The sequence below is a fragment of the Sphaeramia orbicularis genome, chromosome 4, assembly GCF_902148855.1.
Source record: "Sphaeramia orbicularis chromosome 4, fSphaOr1.1, whole genome shotgun sequence".
Lineage (NCBI taxonomy): Eukaryota > Metazoa > Chordata > Actinopteri > Kurtiformes > Apogonidae > Sphaeramia > Sphaeramia orbicularis.
In genome coordinates, this window is record NC_043960.1 from 23415031 (window position 1) to 23438743 (window position 23713).

Genomic DNA, 23713 nt, shown 5'->3' on the forward strand with positions numbered 1-23713 from the left:
CCACAAAGTGCTTAAACGTGGCTAGGAGAACAAAAGCTAACAAAGAAACTGCAAAAGACTACTTGATTTATTCTAATTTTAATTATGAAATCATGAGGCATGCAGTTTATAGCGCCACCTTCTGATCACACTATGGAGCTCAGTTTGGTTGCTCCAACTTTATTTATGCAAATATGTTTAGCGTTTCAAAAGTTTTATGTTTTATGGAAACACAGTATGATCCATGTGGAAATTTGTATTAAAAATGCACAAAAAAGTACATGTTAACAGAATCAATACAAATAGAATGGTGGAAAAATCATTAAAGCTGGATTTTCTATAACTACTTTTTTTTTTTGCTTCGTAGCCTATGTTTGAAATTAATGAGATGACTGAAAATATATTAAAATATGTCATAGAAGTGAGTTATACTTTCACTATGTACAAGTATTTTAAATAGTGTATTATTATTCATTCATTCATTTTCCGAAATGCTTAATATTCATGAGGGTGGCGGAGGTGCTGGAGCCCATCCCAGCTACCACCGAGCCAAAGCGGGGTACATTCTGGATGTATGTATGTATGTATGTATGTATGTATTTATTTATTTTATTCATTCATTCAGCATTTATTTATTTATTTTTAACCAGGAAGTCCTTTGAGACCTGGCCAAGGGGCTGAACTTTTGATTCTGTTGGGTTTCTGTAAATTGGCTTAGAGTCTGTTTTTTGACCAACTCTATATGTAAAGTGTCATGAGATAACTTTTGTTGTGATTTGGCGCTGTATAAATAAAATTGGATTGATTGATTGATTGATTTGATTGGTTTTTCCCTGTAAGTCACTTTGGAAAAACGCGTCTGCCAAATGCATAAATGTAAATGTAAATGAACTGGTGCTACAACAATAAAAAATAGCAATTGGACATTACAGTACAATTTAAGATAAGATAAGATCAGATAAGAGTTGATAAGATAAGACTTTATTAACCCCACCATGGGGAAATCGCAGTGTTTACAACATCAAAATACAATAAACAAAGAGCAGAACACAGGCAGAGCATCCAAGAGTGAAACAAAATATAAAAGAACAGCATGTGCACATTTTTACTAATTTATGTGTTAAAAGCGCCTTAAATTCGAGGAAATGAGGGGGGAATAAAAATATATATAATTTATTTATGTGTAGATAGATGTGGATACAATCATTTATTTTTGTGCAGCTTCCATTTTAATCATATTTTTTTTAAAATGTGGTGTTATTTTAAAAAATTAAGGTTTAGATAAAAAAAAAAAAAAAGATGCTCCAAAAAATGAATCTGTGACTGTTTTTTTTTTTTTTTTTTTTTTTTTTGAGGAGGAGATACCGCCAACCCAAGCCTTACTACACCATCCTTTTCCATACTGCGACACCCATTTTGATGTTTATGTGACTGGAGTGTGCTTCCTGCAGAGAGGAGCTCAGGCCTACCTCATTTTCTCCTGGCGGGTCAGCTGCTCTGTGTTTCAGTCTGAAGCCGTTGGCTGCTACTGAACCGTTTGGCTCTTTTCTCTACTAGCGAGCAAGCCTACAATCTAGACCCAACTGTCCATCCAGCTCAATTTTAAGGGGATTTATTACAATATATGCCCGTGTATTTAAACACATCGGTCATTGGGGATTCCCGGCACAGTTCGGCCCGGCGTGTAGGCCTTTATAACGCTTTTTTCGAGGTTTAATTAGAGCTAGAAAACAACGGTTGGTGGAGGAGGAGGAGATTCCATATTAGGAGCACAGAGGAGAAGGCACCCCCCTTGTGTGATTTGGAGCTTTTGGTGAGTGTTTATCGGCTTTTTTACGCATTTATTGCCGTTATAAATTATATCTCCGCGTAGAGTCACCGCATAGCAGCGTAAATACAATGTTTGGGCTGGTTATTGTGTTGTTATGAGGCTTTATTTTTATATTTTCTGTCCGGGTGGGGGATGGGCAGCGTCAGCGCGTGTGTAGGCGCGCGCGCACCGTGCAAGTAGTGTTCGTGGGGCAGTTCGCGTGCGTGGTTTGTGATTGTGAGCGCGCCCTTCCTTCCTGTAACTATTACAGTATTAGAATATATATATATATATATTTATAAAAAAGAAAAAAAAATTCTTATTCATTCATAACCCTTAAAGATTAAATTCTCTCCTACATATATTTAATTATTTTAGAATTTATCCTAAAAGTGCGGTTTGTTTTGCCCCCCCCCCCAACTTTTTTTTTGTTAAATAAGTATAAAATAAACGCTTTACATTTTTAATTCACGCCTACTTTTATTCCTTGTTCAGTACTTGTTCATCAACAACTAAATATAAATAAATTGTTAAAATAAAAACGGAATCTGCACTTTAAGCTTTTATAGTATTTTGTCCCAGGCCCATATCTGTTATTACTATTATATAAATTTAATTCTACTGAAAATACTTAATGTCATATATATAACTTAAATGCACTGGGGTGTTTTTTTTTTTTGTATTATTATATTTGACTGTAACCAGTAATACATTACTACATTCTGCCTTAGCCAGTCTTATTCAAAGATTACTAGAGTACTGTGCAGCTGGTTGCTCCAAAGCCATGGGCGGTGTGGGGGAAGGGTGAATACACAAACATACACACACACCAAGGAGGGCCACATGCCAACCTTGTGGAGCTCAACTCAATGACACAATGTACCAGTCCCAGATAAGCCCTCAGTATCTGTGCTGGGAAGGAATGAGTAGTAATACAGGGTCTGTGTGGCAATCAGGATCCACAGGTTATTGGGGTTAAGGTAGTCTGGAACCACTGGAATTAAAACTAAATGAATAGTTTGTGAACATACAAGTCCAGATTTTGGAGTGCATTGTTATAGCAGCCTTCTTCAGAACATTGAGGATGTGTCTGCGTACATACATGTGTCAGCTGACACTGATTCTACAACTTACTGCTATAAAATGGGAAAAACATACAAATACTTATCACAGTAGCAGACATGAAATCTACAGTAGGCCATGTTCATGGCTTGACCTCTTGGTTGGTCAGGTCCTGTTTTGATATCTTCTGTTCACATTTATGTTGGCCCTCACCATCTTCGGAGCCAGAAGTGATCATTTTTGGACTAAAGGGATGACACAGCGGTAAAATTTACTGATCCAACGCTAGCCGCACCGCTGTCACACTGCTAACTACAAAGTGTTGTGTTAAATGCTACCAAAGAATTTCAGCTACTTGCCACATTGACACATAGCTGTAACATCAATGTTGTCTCCATGCTATGAATAAAAACACTAATTGACAGGCTAGTTGGCAAGCTTTACCAGCAGGCTGGATATTTTAAGGAAGTAGTGATTAACATTATAGAACATCTACACTGTCTTATAGTTGTGATACTGTGTTTTAACTTTTAACCACAACTACATTGGATGTGTCTGTCAGGAAAATGATCATAAATGTCTTACCAGCAGATGTGCTGTCAATCAAACATGGGAAAACATTTGATAGTTGTAGTTCTGTTTTTTTATTAGGAGTCATTTGGTGTACATTAAGATACTCATGCACTGGCTTCATTTCAAGTGCTGCTTATTTCCCCTTGGCTGGCGCTTAAATCTGCTTGGCCAGTTGAGTATGCTGAAGATCCCATGTACGTGCAGTTTTCAAGATCATGTGAATAGTGTTTAACGTTGTGTTTTAGTGATGTTATTTTGGATCAGGGTTACTGATTAGTTATTTCCTCTTCCACAGGTGCAAAACAAATGTGTGTACTAGCAGTCAGCTGGCCACCAGCCTCTGTAGTGTTTTCAAATGCAGCTTTTTGCACAAGATTTGAGACAACACATATTCTCTTTTTTTGTTTGTGCCAGATCATTGGAGTTGGCTTGGTGTGTCACGCAGGGCCAATAGACCAACCTTCACAGATATATATTTTTTTTATGTCTATGGCTGCATGCAGTTAAAAAGCAGTATGTTTTTTACACATGAGCCTGGTAACTGCTCAGATCAGAAGATAATACCAATAATAATGTATTTATTTGCAGTACTGTCGTTTATACCAAACTCAACATCCTGATGTGGTTTCAATGTTTGTCCTGAATATATCAAGATTTATGACTTAAATAAAATCAGGGTCACACCTGTATGTTATATGAATCACTTTACAAAGGGTTAGAATGTACCCTAATCTGACTGGCAACATACTTTCTTACTACACTTGCTTGCTTTTGTGTAATGGATAGTCCCTAATAACGTCTACGTAGAATATGATATTGGCTCAAAATAATAACTGTAAAATTTACCCTCTGCAAATGTTAAATCATCCATAACACTGTGTGTGTGTGTATAATGGCTAAATTATGCTTACATATACACATACCACATTGTGTATCAAGTGCAGCAAGTTTCTCGTAATGAAATCCAGTCCAAATGTCATAGTGATGTAAGTCACTGTGACATTATTTGATTTTAATGTAACTCTGTGGTTATTCTGTAAATACCTGTGAGAAGCAAGCCCCTTTTCATGTAAGCATGTAGCCCTTTTCATTAATCTGATGGAAACTGAATGTGTAGCTTTATGTTAGCCATATTTGCAGGATGTATCGGAATAAGGCTGAATATTTTGTGGTGGGGCAGGATTGTCATTCTTCTTCATTCCACTCTCTGTGCCTTATCTCAGGGATAAGTAGGATAGCGACACACTGCTTTAATTGCCACTTTCTTTTGTAGAGATTTAGCCATATTACCAATACCACACACACACCATATTTCTGACACTTTTGCAAATGCACCACTGCAGCATCCCCTGCTCACTGCTACCTAAGAAGTAGCCAAACATTCATTCATTCATTCATTTTCTGAACCCGCTTTATCCTCACTAGGGTCACGGGGGTCGCTTGGAGCCTATCCCAGCTACATAGGGGCGAAGGCGGGGTACAGTAGCCAAACAATCAAGATGATTTTCACTTCTTTTCCATAACACTAGTGCTAACGTAAGCCACTTTTACACAGTGATCCTGGAAAAAAGGTGAGATGGTGATTCAACCTTTTTGCCACCATTGACCGATTTACACAGCAAAGCCAAAGGAGTAACAAAGGTCAGATAGGCTGGACTTATAACTTGCGCGTCGGAAATACCCCAAGCATAGTGGTGTTGGCTCTCAAAACAACAATGGTGGATGAACAGCGCAGAGCGGTGTTTATTTTAGTGACAACAACTCGTGGATCTTAGTGTCTCTCCAGTTCGACATCTTTCTGGTCGCATTGATATGTTTGTTTACTGTACACGGCCTTATTTTTAAATCCCCCCCCGTTGCAGGTGTTGCACACGCAAATACGTCATCAAAACCAAAACCTTGGTTGCGGAACAAGAGGTGTTCCTTTTACATGGTATTCCAAAATCATGATTTGGCCTTTATCATGACTATGTTACTACCTCCAGAGGCATTACAGAGCCAGATGATCCCACCATTTCGTTTACACAGACTTCGTTTTGGAATAAAGGTGAAATATTCCCAGAACAGAAGTGTAAAAGGGGCTAGTGCGAAGATAGATGTTGTTATATGAAGGTAGCATCATGTCTGAATTTTTACCCTGGTCTCTGTTCTGTAAATGTGATTCTGCATAATAAAAATATAGGATTAATAAAGAGTTGTAATACCTAGTGAACCATAATAAACGATAATAAAACAACGTGTAATATGATACCTGATTCATGACGTCTATGGGCATACTTTTAAAGGATATCTAAAGGCGACCTTGCACTGTGCGAGTTTAGAGATGATTTCTCACTTGTGCGACTATTTCTGGGATTGGGCCCGATGTGCCTCTAATCGTGTGTCGTGCTTCGTGCAGTGTACATGGGGTAAAGAGAAGCGATTAGCACCTCACGACCAGCAATCGTGTGTTCGCAAGGAAAACGGAGCTGTTTGAAATCCTTCTCGCTCCTCGTGAGTGTATCGTACTGTCAAAGCAGTGCCACGAACCGATGTGCCTCAAATTCTCACACTGTGCATGCACGAACACAGACGCGTACAGTAGCGTACAAGCTAACAGTAGCTGGCTATTGGCCTAGTGCAGTTTAGCTGTTGCAGCTTACCTCTAGTTCCTGCTGTAGGGTTGACAGCCCATACTGTCCACGTCTGGCCAACCAATGCCTGCACCAAACACATCGTTGTCTTTTCTTCTTTTTTGATTCCCCGCAGATAATGGCACATATTACCAAAGCAGCTCGTTGGTTTTTGTTTAGCACTACCATTTTGTGACTCACGCCAATGCACAATCGTCTATGCACTTTTACGGATTCCTTGGTATTTTAACGTTGTATTTCCGGATACAACACTCAAACGTGTCGTGCGTCCTGTGGTGTATGGTCCTACAGTGTGAGCAGTCAGGTCGCATACGAGCGTCGGTCCGTGCAGTGTGAGAACAGGAATCGTGAGCCTGACTGTACGACTGATTTGCACAGTTTGAGATGGAGCTGCGTGCAACGATCGAAATAATCGCACAGTGTATGGCCGCCTTAAGTGTTTTGCAAGGTGTGTTCTCTACTGTATTTAAGAGCAGAATTTTTGGATTAAATAAAAAGTGAGCACTTCCATTACCTCTACCCTCACCGTACCTTGGTTGTTGTCAGCTGTTTTGGTTCTACGAGCAGATCTTTGACCAACAAACTCCTGCTAACTATGCCGCTACTCAAGTTGTATTGTTGGCAAATACATCATATTAGGGGAGAAAGCGGCACCCAAGGTAATTTGTCCAATCATCAGAGTTGCATATTAGGGTTTTCAGCTTTAGTAATGGGTTGTTGGTGTAGTACGGTCCTAAGTTATGAAGCTCTGTGAAGCTATGTTGAAGTTTTGGAAACGCAGCAGGATGACATAAAGTCACAAAATCTGTACAGTCTCAGCAGTGAAATCTTTGGGTCTGTATTCTATTGTATAATGCTTGTCATTCATTTGATCATTGTTATGTGGTGATTACCTTAATGTCAGAGTAGCAAGGTTTCCGTACTGCGACAAGAATGTTGCAGAAAGGATGTTAATGAAGTAATGCTTTATTCAATGTCCAAATCACATTTCAGCTTGAGACTGACATTGTTATTTTCCATCATCATTGACCACAATAGAAATTTTACATGGGCGAGTAGGCCTATCTGGATTCTGATATTACAAACCAAATGCTTATGTACTGAACAAATATTTGAATAGTTGACTGGGTCCAATTCTTGTAAATTGTGATGTATTTTGATTGGCTGTCCGTGTTTCCATTGTTCCTGAAACTGATCTGAAACTGATACTAACAATATCCTCGGCTAGTGTTGTTTTAGTTGTGGTGGGGCATCTGTCATCCAGTAGTCAGAGCAATCTTGAGAAATGTGTATGGGTAATTGTTATATTCATCTCTTAGGTTGGGGATGTTCCTTATTTTAATACAAAATAATGGAGAAGTAGAGGTAGCTTTCCTAATCTCAGTGGGCAGATGTGTAACTAATAGCTTGATCACCATTGAGATTAACAGGTTTAAATCAGTGTAAGAAAAACACAGTAACAGAAATAATTTTCAGTCTGTAGAGCAGCGTAGGGTATTTCCTCTCATGATATAAACAGAGATTTAGACTTTTAATGTGTCTGTGAAAGCTTTAACTTTAACAGCTTGATGACACCATAAATATTGTGTACTCCAACTCTGAAATGGGTTTCATCAACAACAAGTGTATGTAATGTTATTTTTCTGATGTGCAAGACTGTAATTAGTCTTGAAAGTAGACTTCTTTTTCTGCAGTCAGTCTCTAAAGAGTATCATTATGGGATCCATTTGTCTTATTACTTTACGGCACTTGCTGTGCCATTGTTTAGGCCTTGCTGTATAAAAAATAAGGGGGGCTTCCAGCTCTGTAGTGGTGCTTGCAGGTTGAAGAACAAGTCATAGATGCCCTGCAGTCTTACTGCTGCTAAAAAAAACATCAGAAAGAGATGGAATTGAAATAGCCTGCTGCATGTGGCTACAGCAGTATCAGTAACAGTGTAGTGTGGACACTATTGTATTATTTTTGAGGAAAAGGTTGACCATCAGTACATGTAAAATTGTTTCACTTACCTATATATGAAATATAACTTTGCCTGACTTTAGTGACTTTGTCCATTGGTGGCTTCACTGACTCCATAGGTGCATGGTACTACAAAGCTTTAGCTGCACAATTTTCCAAGGTAAAAATAGGCCTAGAAGTTTTCTCTGTAGGGAGCTTTAGGAGCCATGACTGCCACCCTAAAAGTCCAGTATTTTTTTCCTTTTCACACCATTATTAGAGCAATAAAGTGCTGATAATTACCCCGCCTATAGTGATCTAATTTTATATTCTAGTAAATATCATCATTGGTATACATTTTCCCATTGTCTTTATGATTTATTTTGTTGGCCTAAAACACAAAATGTTCCAGTGCTTTGTTGTTTTACCTAATTTCATTCATGCATATAGATGTTGAAAAAGAGTTATTCATTGTTCAACTGCTAGATTCTGAAATGTGTTTACTAGTCCAGTGCCAAGAACTAGCATTTTTATGCTGCTTTTGGTAACTGAATTACAAAAACTATCCAGTAAAACAAATGAAAATAAATTTGTAAATCAGTGAATGAATGAAGACGCCTGTCTGATCTTATGAAAGCATTATCTAAAGAATGCTTTGAGGGAATTTCCTCAGAATTGGGATGAACATTCACTTGGACTCAGGGATGAAGTGATTAGATTTTGTCACAAAAGGTAAAAGGTCAAGTTATCTCTGATCTATCAAACATGAGAGAATTGCATGAACACATTGTGATTCATGTGATTAAACTTGCAGTTCTTGTTTTAATCAGTGAAACCTCTCCAGATTTTTCACTTTCGGCTTTTGAATTTAGCTTTGTGGAGACATACTTACATTAATAGGCCTAAAAAAACAGTTTATGGAGTATGCTTATTGATTATTTGAGAATACATTACATTTAAAAAAGTGTTATTTGCAGGTGTAATATAAACAGTTTTAGCTTATACTGGATTTATTTGTCATGGCTGGTGTTTTTCACAGCAAATGTTGAGCACAAGAATATGGTTAGTTACAGAGCAGGCAGCTGATTCATGTTATCCACACAGAACACATTGATTAGCCTGCCTTATTAAATCACAGAGGAAGAGATGTGGAGTAGCACAGTTATGTAACCAGTGCTCATCAGTGTTGTGAATTGAGAAGGGAAAGACAGAATGGACAAAGAAGTGCAGTGAGTGAAAATGTCTTCCCTGGTTAGGTAATGGCCTGACATGAGATGGAGATGCTCCGTTTTTGGAGTTGACATAGATCAGTTTGGCTCCTTGCCCCATTTGGTGTAAAATGTTTTATCGAAACATGACTAGCTTGTTTATATGTTTGAGCTGAAAAGTGGGAAATATGCAAACCTCAAATGATGTGGAAGCAATTATAACCTCCATTATTAACTATGTTCTAAAGTGGCTTTAAGTGGTTATTTGTAAAGTCTGTCGTTAGTTAATGCCATTTTCATAAATATACCAAACTGCAGGATGAAATTGGCAAAACAAATGTACATCCCGATGTGTGGAAAAAAAAAAACTGGTCCACATTTTGGATTTGGTCTTAAACAATAATCACAGAACATGTAGGATGCACTTATTTGAGAGGTGCAATTGAAAACATCTACACCTGGTGATCTTTGAATATTTATCCTGATATTAGTTTGTCATCATCAGCAACCGCCATTCTCCATAACAACATCTCATTATATGAAGCTGGTTCAGTGGTTAGTGTTCGGCTTCAGGGTCAGATGTAGTCCAAACATTATAACAACCTAATCCTCACATAATAGGAACACACACGGCTCTGTTTATAGTACATTAGGTGTCTGCACGCTTTAACATGTTAGAACTCATGTCGGTGCTTACACCTTCATGGTCATACATTATGAGCTGCATGAACAATGTTCTATTTGAATCCACTAAGCAGCCAGGGCCTCTGTGGTTTTGCACATTGTCCCCATGTCTGCATGGGTTTCCTTTAGGCAAAGACTGATTGTTTGCCGTGACAGCTATTGGATCTATTATTCACATCACATTCACATATGTTTTTTTTTCACATGTTATGACTAATAAGCTTTCCACATGTTGTTGACGGGTTTAAGGCACCATTTATTGCCAATACCCAAATTATTATTCATTATTTATGGATATTTAACAGTGCGATGTTTGTGTTGTGTGTTATGTCTTTAATTATAGCTTTTTACTGATCAGATATAGTGTTTTTAATTTAATTTTACTGCTTCTACAATAACAATAGCTATTCTATTGTAATGTTAACAGACAACCTTATGTTGAGATGAGTATGCTTATTTTTATGTTGCAAAATTATTTTGAGTGTATAAAAATACAACTGAGTTAAATGTGTATTTGTAATGTAATTGTCTCTGTCAAAATGGAGAAATGACTGGGTCAAGGTCTTGGTACTGGTATTGAAAATATTAAATGATACACAATCCTGATCAATCAGACTGGTGAATATCTGTGTAACGTCCGACTGAGCCCATGTGTGAATGGAGCAGGTCATTGCCCAGAGAATCGACAGCTATATTGTTGCCCTTAATCTGGCCTGACGTGTGATTAAGCATTAAGCCGCTCATAAATTCGTTGATATGTTCAGTTATTGACATGACACCAGCAGCTACTGGCAACTTTTATTGTGTAATGTTTTCTTGCATGTTACCTTATGCATGAGCTGATGTTAATTATTTAACACATTTTGTTGAATTAGTGAATCATCTGGTTTGATTTTACAATGACCGTTTGGTTGTACATTATGTCTCACATATGACAAATTTTACTATTCCATTAGTATTTTATTGGCTCTCTTGTGTGACATTAGTATTAACTGGATCTTCTTCTAGTTAGAAAAATGTGTGCGAATTTCAACAGGATTATGGGAAGTGTGTGTTGTTTTTGCTCTGCTTTTTGTGATATAGCACTTCACCTTTGTTTTCACTATTGTACATCTCATATAAAGGACCAAAATAGCTGTAATGCATTGTGGAATATCAAGACAAGCCTATAGTGTGATTTATCGCAATGCAATGTTGTTTACTAGAACAACTAGAACCAGCTATACTAATCCTCCCAGTCTTTCATCAGCCTTTTACATAAAAAAAAATGTAATTGGGCTTATGATCTTTGGACTTCCAAGTGTAACAGTCTCTGCAGAGATGTAGGGCTGGGTGAAATATACCTGATGTATCAGGGCTTATTTAAGTGCAAATTGTCCCATGATTTTTTGATGGTTTGGCTCCTCTTATTCTCTCTTACATTTCTCTGCCTCTTACAAATGCACATCCATTTAAATGGGCCAAGTAAATGGGCCAGTGTATTTTACAGAGAGCATTGCATCAAGGGTTGCTTGCAGCACAGATGTTGCTAGGCTTGCAAATTTATTAAAGTCAGATTATATCTTTTCTTCAAGATGAAAAGGGTTTGATTAGGGTATTTTAACCTGAAGGAGTTTGTGTAACGTGACTTGTTACCATTATGAAGCCATGATATCTGAGATGGAGTTCAGATTGTCTCCAGATGTCTATTACTGTAGAAATAACCCAGATCATGCACGATGAGCTCTGAAAAACTGAGAAGTGAAACTACAAGTAATGCATGGAGTTTCCTCACTTGTGTGTAGTATATTATAAAGGAAATTGTAGATGTACTTGGGTCTTTTGTTTTTTGTGGAACACATTGTCTCACTTTGCCGTTCACTTCATTGCAAACATGACTAAGTACCAAGTCTGTCAACAACTACTTTAAATTAGATTATATATTGGAATTGTAAACAACTACAGACACCCAGTAATCAAAATTAATATTCTATTGTGGTGCACTTCTGCCACTGTTGACCTTGTGATACCTCATGTGGGTCTGGGCCTCTGTACTGGGTGCAATGCATGGTGGACACGAGTAACACGCTAGTTTGCATGTTTTAATATGAACTGTAGGTCAACCTGAAATAAGACAATGATTCAAAAACAGTTCTGCTCCAATGATGGCAGGGACTTCACAGTTCAAGAAATCAGTCTGTGCAAAACTGAAAACTCTGTTTTGAAATATTTGGATTTTGGTCAGTAGACAGTAAAATTGTGAAACCATGGTATGAAGTTATACCATAAGCAAAGCTCAGACAAATAATCGATTCTGGCGGACTTTAAATTGGACTGTCATAACACCATGGACTGTCATAAATATTGGCGTAACTATATTTTTTATATGGTGTAGGCTAGATTTCACTACAGCACCGGTAGATTTGTGCAGACAAAACTCTACTACATGTAATACACTGACTTATCGGCTAATATATAATAAACAAATCTGTAGGCTATCGGTAGACAGGTCCAGGGCGTACCCCACCTTCATCCTGTTGGTTGAAGAAAAGCCCGAAGGGTTGAAAAAAAACAAAACAACTCGCGCATCACTACCGGACATACCTCAGAATGAGTATGCACAGAGTCCAAGTGAAATTTATAGACGCTTTAGTAATTCCACTAAGCCTCCCGCTGATGTGTAGCTACTTTTCTTTTTCCCTACCTACGGGAACTTTAATTTTAGGGGGCAGCAGCACGTTTGTTTACCCTCCCCAAGAGCTGATTGGCCCGATCTTGTGACTAAATCCAATCCGATCTTCTAAAAAATGCCAAATCGGCAGCCGTTACCAATCTTTAGATCAGATCGGGACATCCCTGGTATTTATAAATGTTGTATTGGTCTTGTTGACAAATTGCATCAGAATACATTTTAACAACACTACTAAGTACTGTTTGACTGACTTGTCAGTAACTACCTAAGTAGGCTAATTAATTTAGACAGTAGTAAGTACAGTGGTGTCCATGTTACTGACAGCTCATTATATGCATTGGTTTTGTTTTATCATTAAAATATTTTTACATCTGTGCAGTGGCTACATTTTCAATTAATTTTGGGATATTTGTTTTAGGCTTGTTGCTTTATTACATCCTGATTTGTAGTTTATATCTGCCCCAGTGTTATAGGAGGCACTATGGTTCATATATTCTAGTTCTGGAAGTTGTTTGTGTTGGGTTAGATATTCATTCAAGATGTACTCCAACCTTTATTTTGATAAATACATAACAAATTGTGATATTTTATATGGGTTTGGTTTACAATTGATATTTTTACCCACTACTAATAAATATCAAAGTATACTGTGTTTCTACTAAAATATATTTCCTATTCATTGTTCATAACGCCCTGTCCTACTTTGAGGGAATCATTAGCAACACACTGATGTAAAATTAAAAGCTACTGACACTGTTGGCAGTGACTGCAGAACAGAAAAATGATCATGCATGTGGTATACTTTCATCTTAAGACGTGTATTTGAATAAAAAGGACACAATTAAAATGTATCTTTCTGCATATATTCAGTTAATTTGTCCAGAAAATACACAAATCTTTGTGTACTGTTAGAAGCTGTGAAGCTTTTATTGCTTAGACACGCACACATACTACACACAGAGATAAGTGGTCACATGGTTTGTGCGGCAGCCCCAGGGGTCAAGTTCAACGTTGTGAAGAATGTGTCTGTGCTTGGTTACCCTCCCCCCCTTTACCCACAAGGCTTTGAAGTTCACAGGCCTGCAGCCCCTCTTCCATCCGCTGCAGAGAACTGGGTGTGATTATTTGTATCCTGCAGCTTCTGTCTCAGCCCCTGGGAAAGCCCCAAATCCCTGTTTAGTTTGCCACATGAATTCTAGGTATTTGAGAGTTTGATGCTGTTAGACATTCATAACATTCACCATATTTTAATACTGCCTCAATGTAAAACTTCCTTCTCCAAGGAGTTAATGGGTTAATGCCGGTTATTACCTGTGGTGTAGGCTTTGATTTATTATTCCATATGGATATCCCCAGTTGTGCTTTCATTGCTGAGTATGGACTATTGTGTGTAGATATGCATTTGTATTCATGGTTGGAAAGAACAGGTTCACAATGGAGGATGCTTGGTCTAATAGGGGTCTTAAAGGAGTGATATGTTGCTTTTTTAAATGGAATTATGAATTTTTAAACATTTCCCAGTGGTCTACATAAATGGTAAATGCTATGTTTGGGTCTGAATTCTTTATTAATTCAACTCCACAGGTCCATCTTCAACCCTATTTCTGAGTAATGACACCAGAAATGTTGTTTTGAGCACTGGCCCTGTAAATGCACGAGCCATTTCACGCCCCGCCCCCTCCAGGTTGTTGACTGTGTTTATCTGTCCTGTTCAACCAACAATTGGACATTTTAGGTAATCTGCTTGAAGTTTGGACATATTTTCAGTGTGGACTACAACCGCTGCTGCTGACAAACAATTACAGCGTACTTGGAGAAATGTTCGTCAGAAGTCTGGACTGTATATATGCGAATGTCGTGATGCAACTAGTTATAGACGTAACAAATTAAGCAGGAATTAAAACAGGTTGTAGAAATCCACTCGATTTTTGCCAAAATGAATATAAAGATAGCTTTGCAGCACCTGGAGGGTTCAAATTAAAACTTTATTAACTATTAGGGTCCAAATACACAAATAAATGAACCAAAGACTAATAAAAGTGGGTTTAGCAAACTATGACCCCTTTAAGAGGAAAAAAAAATGAAAGAAAAAGAGGCATGTATATAATGGTTCTTTGCTCATGTTTCTTGCCTTAGTGCAAAAGACTCATCTGCTTTGACTCTAGTGAACCTTGAGAAGGTGTGTGTGTTGTAGAGCTACACAAAAGTCATTGAATTGTCATTATTGTGGGAGATATTACGATAGAATCTATTTGCTTTGTTTATAATCCACTCACACATACAAGCGTTTAGTAAAACAGATACACAAAAATACAGATAAAATATGCAAAATAACTTTTATCACTTTTATTTGTGTTATGTGTATGGTATTTGTTGATACTGGTGTTTAATATTTTAGACCCAGGGCCTATTGAGAAGTTGGCACAAATTCCTAGTCTTTGTCAACCATGTTTGGGTCAAGCAATTTGTTCAAAAATGACATCAAAACATGTTGGTGACTCTCAGCATAATATTTTATTGCATAACTATTTTGGTACAAATATTTACACTTCAAACAGAAAATCTACCTGCATGTGGTACTTGGTGGGTGTAAATTTCAGAGCCAGTGTGTCACCTCCTGTTATGAAACCTAAATGTAGAAGTAACTTTAGGTAATTTGCACCAGACTTTTTTAAAATTTGAGCTCCACAATCACTGAGTCACTCACAGCAGTGTGGATGTCCTGTTCATTTACTAGTAAACTGTGGCGGGAATGCTCTCTTTGCTCATCGTCTCATGGTAGCATTGTAAAGGCATAATGCAAAAGACAAAGAATTTATTCAGAGTAATTAGAAACAAATGAGACTGATCATATCACTTTGGGATTTGGGTTGCTATATAGTGTTAGCGTGCTGATGGACTCCAATGTTTTAAATTACAAGAGGATGCTATTTTTTGCTGTAAATCATCAATTGTATGAAAATGTATCCTACTGTAGCTGTTTATTCTTACATGTGTAGTTGCCTGTTCTCATCACAGCATGTTTTTGCCAACATTTCTGTATAACCATATTTAATGTAAAGTATTAGTAAACTTTTGCCCAAAGTGCAGCATAGGTGGCAGTTATGTACCTTAAATGCAAGTTGCAGCCCACCTTTAAAGAAAATATGTCGGTGTCAGTGATGGTTGCAATGCATCAGTGGATTCAGATAGCTGAAATATTGGTCAGATTTAGTATCCCAGTAATAGCAGTGCGATCTTCTACAGACTGTCAGTGATTAATCAGTTGGCGCTGATGGGGCTTTTTTTCTTTACAAATATTAACAGCAAATGTAGCCTTGGTTTCAACTAATGGTTAATACCAAGTTTCTAAGCTGGAACTGCTGATTGTGACGGAAAGTAAGTGCTTAAAAATATAGCTAGCTGGGTGTTGAGTTCTTGATGTATTTATTTCTGTAGGCATTAATAACTTTGGTTTAGGGTACTTTCACCAAAACCGATTTTTTCGGAATTTCCATGTCCCAGATGACAACAAGAGCCAAACGGTCAGTCTTTGGTCTTACTAAAAGATTTGGCCATGGTTGGGATCAAACTGAGCCATAGATCAGTTCATTTACAGCATCTAATGCCTTTTGGATTTTTTGACCATTGGACTAATCACAAGGAGCTAAGCAAGTTACATCAGCGGTAACAGAATCATCCTAGGGTAACCTTTGATCTAAATCAGAAGACTAAATATAAATATATGCAACTACTATGGAAAAGTGTAGCTACATTCTGTGTCAAGAGCTGTGGGATTATGAATGGCTGAGTATGCTCAGTGATCTGCAAAACAGCTGTCAAAAACATATTTATACTCACTACCTTCCTGAAAGCACCTGTTAGGCTAGTAGCCAGAGTCTGCACCACAGGGTACATTTTCTACAACTTGCAAAGTCCACAGAGGTGAGTCGAATACTTCTTTCCTGACAGACCACTGAAAGGTAATTATGGCATTTTTGTCCAGTGACATCAAACAACATCAAAATTTAAGCTTTAAGAACATACTGGGAAGTCACAACACATATCTAAGATGATGGCAGGATGTATTTGTCCACTCCAAAATTGCAGTGTGGAAGCAAAGTGAAGTAGATCAAATGAATGCAGTATCAAACCTCACCTAGATGTTCAGTTTAGCTGTTTGCAATAAAGTCAGAGGTGATGATTTTTCAGCAATAGTTCTATAGGGTGATTAATCTGCTTTTATTGCTCCAAATTTTTGTTTTATTACTATTTGTCGACCTCTTCATTGTATGCTATTTCAAAGACGGCAATAAGGACGGTGGTTTCAGGGCATATGCCCGTCATGGGAATCCCTTTCACAGCTGAATGGTGGGTGCATGTTTCACTGTATTGTGAACTGATGAACTGTCTGATGACTGTTGACCATTTGGTACAATGAAATATTGTTTCAAACATTCTTGAATTTATTTCTAATTGTATTGTTACTAAAATTCAGGGAATCAAAGTCTTAGTTAAAGAAACGAAAGGAGTCCTGTTGCAGGTTTTATTTAACAGGTTGTCCATAATGCCTTAAAATAATATTGCACTATTGGTATTTTTATCCACATACTGTATTATTGTTTTTGTTATTATATTATTTTTAGACCATCTTCTGTAGGAAAGGGAGTATGGAGAAATAAAAGCTATTTAACCCCAGAAATTTGTGGTGATTTCCAAATTAACTGGTCATTGAGTAGGAGAACTCAAGAAGCTTTTTGTTAAGATTGGCCATTTTTTCAGCAGAAGGGAGACCTGTTTGCTCAGGCAATCTGGCCAAAAGATCATTTAACCTTTTTAAATCCACAGTCTGAGTTACAACTTTCTCAGCTCTTATAAAACATAGGGTAATAACAACTTAACTATGTAAAAACTGAAGTGTTTTAATGAATCACCAAGACTGTGGCAGTCCAGTAAGTCCAGCTGAAGTTTATAATGAACCAAAAGTGGTTTTACAATCGTGTTTTTATACCACTGGTGGAAAGCATTTATGTAAATCAGACTTACTGGATATTGGAGCTCAGAAGCTGGACCAGATTATGTATTCAGCAGCAGCCAAATGTGTTACAAAAAGTGGACTAAGCACCACAACATTAAAGGATTATTAAACACTGACTTAAATAAGGTCACTTAGCTGCATTAATGCAACAAACAATTCATGTAACACACTCTGTAGCTGGTCCATTTACTGTGAATGTTAGCTGAATAGGTAAGTTTTGACAGGGCTATATTTATTTAATCAAACAATTTGTATGATTGTTCTGAAAAGTAAATCATATGAAAAATTAAGATTATAATTAATTTAAAAAAAAAATATCTACTGTAGTTACCTAATTGTTGCCAATTCTGCTTAAACCTCTCCATCTTATTTTTTTAAATGTAAAGTACACTCACATCGTCCCTGTGGTGAAATTCAACCTCTGATTTTAACCCATCGTAATACATACAAGGAGCAGTTGGTAGCCGCTGGAGGTGCTTGGGGACCAACTCCAGATCGATGTCAGTACCTTGGTCAAGGGCAGTGACAGGACAGTTAACCTAGCATACATGTTTTTGACAGCATAGGGATACATGCAAACTTTCATGTGTTTCCAATTGGGAATTGAACTTGGAACCGTGTTGCTGTGAGGTGAAAGTGCCAACACTATATGAGAAATCATATAGAATAAAGCAAAATTAATAGGGGTGGGATTAAGTTAGTTTTCTTCTTCCCACTCCTTTTGGAGCGTAAATGAATGAATTTGAAATGTTGAACTTACATGTATTCTGTGAATGTATTTGCATTATCAGATACTGTATGCAGGGCTTTTATGTTGTAAAATGCTTACTCATTTTCACTCATACATTCATCGAAATAAATGAAATGAATGAAAATAACCCAGGCTGTGAATATCGAAATCATCCTGTAGCACACATAGAATTAAGGGAATAACATACTTGTATTGCTGAGAACATTTCCAGATAAATAGACTTGCCAAACTGACTGACTTGGCAGAGCCTGATAGGTCATCTGACCCAGACAGAAGTAGGTCTTTATGTTCACACCAGTATGTATGTAACACATGTGTTTATTGAATTAAATCACATCCTCTTGCAGCTATTTAATTAGACATGCTAAAACCACAATAAGATTAATTGTGCAGTTGTACAATGTGCTCTGCTTTTTAAAATAATGAGCCTAGAGTTTTTTTTTCCTCTTTTTCTCTTTTTTTTATTTTTTTTTATTTTTTTTACCGTAGGTAGCTTAGCCGAGCTTGTATAAGAACAGATAAACACACTGTTAATAATTCCTTACACTTTTGCTGATAAAGACATGACCACAAACTCAAAATCCCTGTCATCTGGGCAAGTTTTCTTTCATGCATGAGACTGTGCTAGTATGCTTGTTCAGAGAGGGGACAAGTGGAGAGGTATTTTGCTGCTAAATGTCATGGGATCTTTGCAGTGCTCTGATGTATTGTATTGCATTCTGATCAGGGATTGCCTGGGTTCAGCTTTGCCTCACAACTTGACGTGTTTATCTGAAGTGCGGGATTACATCTATGCTTTGGTGGAACTCTCATGAGGCTTTGGAGTGGCCCATATTAAAAGTAAACTGATCTCATCAAGGATTTGTGGTGTTAACATGCCCTTAGTGATATGAACCATGTTTATGATGTGGTATTGTTGATGGAAAGCTTGTGGTCTATTTTCCCTTGAAATTATCACATGTGGTGATTTTTATGTCCTCTGGAAGGTGTGAAGTTGCAGTTGTGGTCTACTTATTTATCATGATTATGGCTGAGATGGATTGTGCTGACTGTACTCATATTCTCTCAAACACTAAGACTGGTAAGTGTTTGAAGAAATATTTCCATTTTAATAACATTAATGGGTGCTGCATTGAGGCTCATCACAGAAAACCTATGTCTGAAATAAGCACCACAAGAGGCTATCCAGGTTAGTCGATATAAACACTGTCATTGCTGACTAACTCAAAAGATTCACTATAGAATGTATTTAAGGAATTCAGTTCACTTGCTCACATCACAGTGTCTATGCTAAAAGCACCCCTGATGCAATGGTATAATATTTAACATACCATATCACACCCACACCCATTTAAAGGGATTATTGGTGGAGTGCACTAGGGATGCAATGGTACAGGTTATCTATGGTTTGGTACGTATTGCGGTTCTTGAGTCACAGTTCACGGTATGGTTCGGATGCAGAGCCCGGCTGAGTGCCGAAATGCAACTGGGAGCTGATGGAGAGCCTTAAGGCTCATTTATGTTCGCTTTACGTACATAAATAGGTACGTCTGTTTCTAACGTTGTCATGCGTCACTGCCTTCATTCTTCCATGCGTCCTGGACATTGAAATGAGCATTTCTCAATCAATCTACCAGAAGGCACCGCTCTTAATTACCATACAGACCAAGTGTCACGAAGAAGAACAAAGTTTTTTGAGAAGAAGAAGAAAGTAAATAATAACAAACATGGCGACGACAGAGAAGGTTTTACTAATGTGGATACTAATGTTGATATTGAGAAGGGTAGTTGTCATAAATATGTTGGTAGTTTTTCACTAACACACACTTATTCTTTGAAAAGTTCTGCTATTTATGGAAATTATTCTGTTCAAATTTCAACACTTCCTCCATGATTCCTGTTGATACTGCTCCATATTCTCCGTCTGGGTACGGATCCGCAAGCTCTCAGAAAACAGACAGAATTATGCATGGAATGTATGCGGGGGACAGACAGAACGTTCTGTCCGTATCTGTCTGCGTTTTTAGTGTAGAGCACAAATGAGACCTTACTCAAAGCTGGATCTGAATTCCGTTGAAGTCGAACAGGCTGGGTGCAGCGCGTCCAGCTCCAACCAATGACGGTAAAATTCCGTAAGTCAGTCGTCTTGCAAAGCTCTAATATAAGCATGAATTGTTCAGAAATGTCATTTGAAAATGACAAATGAGCCATACCGTGATACATGCTCGTATTGAACCGCTAGAGACATACCGATCAGTATGATGGTACGACGTGTACTGTTGCACACACACAATGACTTTCTATTGTTAATGTGGTTCGACTATTTTTTATTGGTCGCATGGTTTAAGCCATGAAACTAATGGTTCATTGTTCATTTCAGAGACTTTGTATGCAAATCATTGTAATCTAGACATGGCCTCATGAGAATTTGTGTCTATAAAAGTATCCGTCTGCAGTGTCAAACCTGAAAATATGAAAATCACCTAAAGTCAGTCCTGTATACTGAGTTAAAAAAGGGAGCCATTGCAGAGCCTGATGAAAACACAACTAAAACACCTTCTTGCACTTATTTTTTACTTGTTCTTTGATTTGTGATGAGCTATGTTTGGGGAAAACAGATCTGGGTCTAACCTCAGTGTCAACTCTGCCATGCTAGTGTGTCTTACTATGTTCATGCTGTTGAATCTTTGTTTTGGAGTAAAAAAAATGTGAGTCGGCATGCATTTTTCTGTTTTTACCCTTAGAAACTCTTTTGAACTTGTATTTGAGACCAGCAGCTCAGGGCTCCGGCAGTAGGCTTAGTTATACTTAAATGCACTTAGCTTTAAATAATTCAGTGTGCCAAATATTCGTGTGGCTAGCCAACCCTCACATACTGTACCCCTCCTGGGCTGTATGAAAATATGTGGATACTCAACTCTTTCCTGTGGAATGGTAAACTGATGAAAGCAGAGATACATTTCATTTCAGGCTTTATCCTGACTCAGAATGAGGCAGAGGTGGCACTGTATCTCCCAGACTAAATGCGTTGTAGTGTATTTTAAGAATAATAATGAGTTAAGAAAATGGAAATATCAGGTTGAAACTGATACTTTATCAAATAGACACTTCAGGTACAAAATCAAATTGTTATCCCCAATCTGCTATTTAGACAGAAATATGTTTTTCCCTAGAAAAAAAAGAGTTCAGTAGCCTCCTTTCTACAGCAGTAGAGTAATATTTCTATTTATTATACACGTACAGTGCTGTCATATCAGCATAATGCCACGACTGTAGTTCCAAATGACAAAGTTCACCGAGTGTAGTGTTAGAACATAATTTTTCCATGAAGGGCCCTATCTAAGTGTACTGGAAATATGGAGCCATTTTTCATCATTGCTCGTTTTGGATATATACCAATATATGAAAAATGATTGTTAGTTGGAAATTTACAAGAATAATACATTCATATCTAAGTGCAAATGAATGCAACAACAGCCCTACAGCAGATGGGCCTCTTTCCGATTTCTCCCAGTCCTGGCAGCTTTCTGTATATCATTTCCCCGTACAAAGCACAAACAAACATGATTTTATGTCAGTGGCAATAGTGAATATAGCTTTTCTTGTAAACAATTGCAACGTCACCAAAGACGTGTTAGCAGATCCTTAATGAGTCGTGACATTTTCCAGATTTTAGAAAACAATGGAATATTTTTTCCGATGTTAATATGTGCTTGGTTTGTTTCATCTCCCTTTTTTAGGTATGTATTTGCAAACTAGAATTAAAATGACTTTGCACTTATCCTCATGACTGTGCATTACTTTACCTGCTCAAGTACTTACATCCCTCATTCCTGTTATATCCTCCAGAGTAAGCCAAATTCTCTGGTGGTTAATGCTATCGTGTCACAGCAATAAGGTTCCAAGATCAAGTCCCAATTGGACCAGGGCCTGTAAGGAGCTTGCATGTGCCCTTGACCAAGGCACTGACATAGATCTGGAGTTGGTTCCCAGGCAGCTTCAGTGGCCACCCCTGTGAGGGTGTACTAGGATGGATTAAATGCAATTGAATTTCGCAGTGGGGACAACTTTGTAATTTGTTGGCTCCTATAGCCTCAAGAGTTCACCAACCCTAAAGACAAGATGAATACAGAGGTTGAAGGGAAAGGAGAAGTAAATAAACAAGCACTGAGGGAATCGGTGTCACAAAAATAGAGAAGGAAGCAGTGAGCTAGGCGAAGGTGCCTGGTTTGCAATGCAGTGTTATGCAATCCACTGACAATGTAACACCACCTCAATCTGCAGCTGTAATAATAAGGGCAGAGGTGAATAGGAATGGGTAGTGAAACCCAGGAGAATATTGTTCAAGACTGTAGAATGGATAAGCCTCCCTGGTATGAGTTTTGCTGTCAGTACCGGAACTGAATGGAGAAAATAGATTATTATTGCATTCACATTATCTCACCAACTCTGCTTCTGATTAAGACATGGGTCTGTGATGCATTTTTTCTATTACCAATTCAGATGAGAGATTTTTCTGTCGCAGCCTGTGTGTGAGGGGAGGAGACAACTGTCTCACACATGCACATACACACACAGCACTACTGTCTGTCTTTCAGTGTGTTGTGCAGACACATACACCGGCAGACCTTGCCCTCAGTGATAATGACAGAGAAAATCAAATGCTCAAGTGTTTTTGCACTTCATTTCTCATGAGGTGATGCCTTCAATTGAAACACGTCATTTGTATGTATGGATGGAAGCGATAGCAATCTTTTGGAACACGCAGCCAAAGTCCACCACATATAGAACATTTTCATCTGCCAAGCTTTGCTTTCTAAATTGCAAAATGAAGTTATTCCTGTGATTATGTGTTGAGTAAGAAAGCGACCTTTTTGCCTCTTGAAATTTATTAATTTTGAATGTGCTAGCAAAGAAATAGTGATTTTAATCAAGCTATGACTTCAATTTGAGTAGCCAGAAAGCCATAACCCCATAACATTGAAAAAAAATAAAGACCTAATTTTTTTGTTTCATACTGCCCTACATTACTTTCTCTTAGTGCTATGTATGTTATGCATGCAACTTCATGGAGCTCTCCAATGTAGTTAATATGAACATTGATTAATGATGAAGAAACTATTATCCAGCTGACAGTCAAGCTATGGGTGCACGAATTCAGTCTAACGTGGTAATAAGAGCATCAGCTGAATTCATTCCTTCAGATAACATTACAGTATACAGTTTTGTATAAAACTGAAGAAGCCCTCGGCAGTTTGTTTCAATTTGGAATCATTTCAATGCAACACAAAACAATTCAGTAGCTGAGAGCAGATGCTTAATTCATATAAATAAAGTTATATTCAGGAAACGGCAAAGGGAATCCAAAATCTGTAAAGAAGTTATAT

At 37.7% G+C, this 23713-nt stretch overlaps 1 protein-coding gene across 1 annotated transcript in view; it reads left to right on the plus strand.

Annotated features, from left to right (window-relative positions):
* Positions 1-1506: 1506 nt before the first annotated feature.
* tbl1xr1a (TBL1X/Y related 1a) overlaps positions 1507-23713 on the plus strand; it is a 61192-nt gene continuing 38985 nt past the window's right edge. Inside the window, exon 1 of the mRNA XM_030132150.1 lies at positions 1507-1792. The gene's annotated coding sequence lies outside the window, so the exon portion shown is untranslated. The remainder of the gene's footprint in view (positions 1793-23713) is intronic.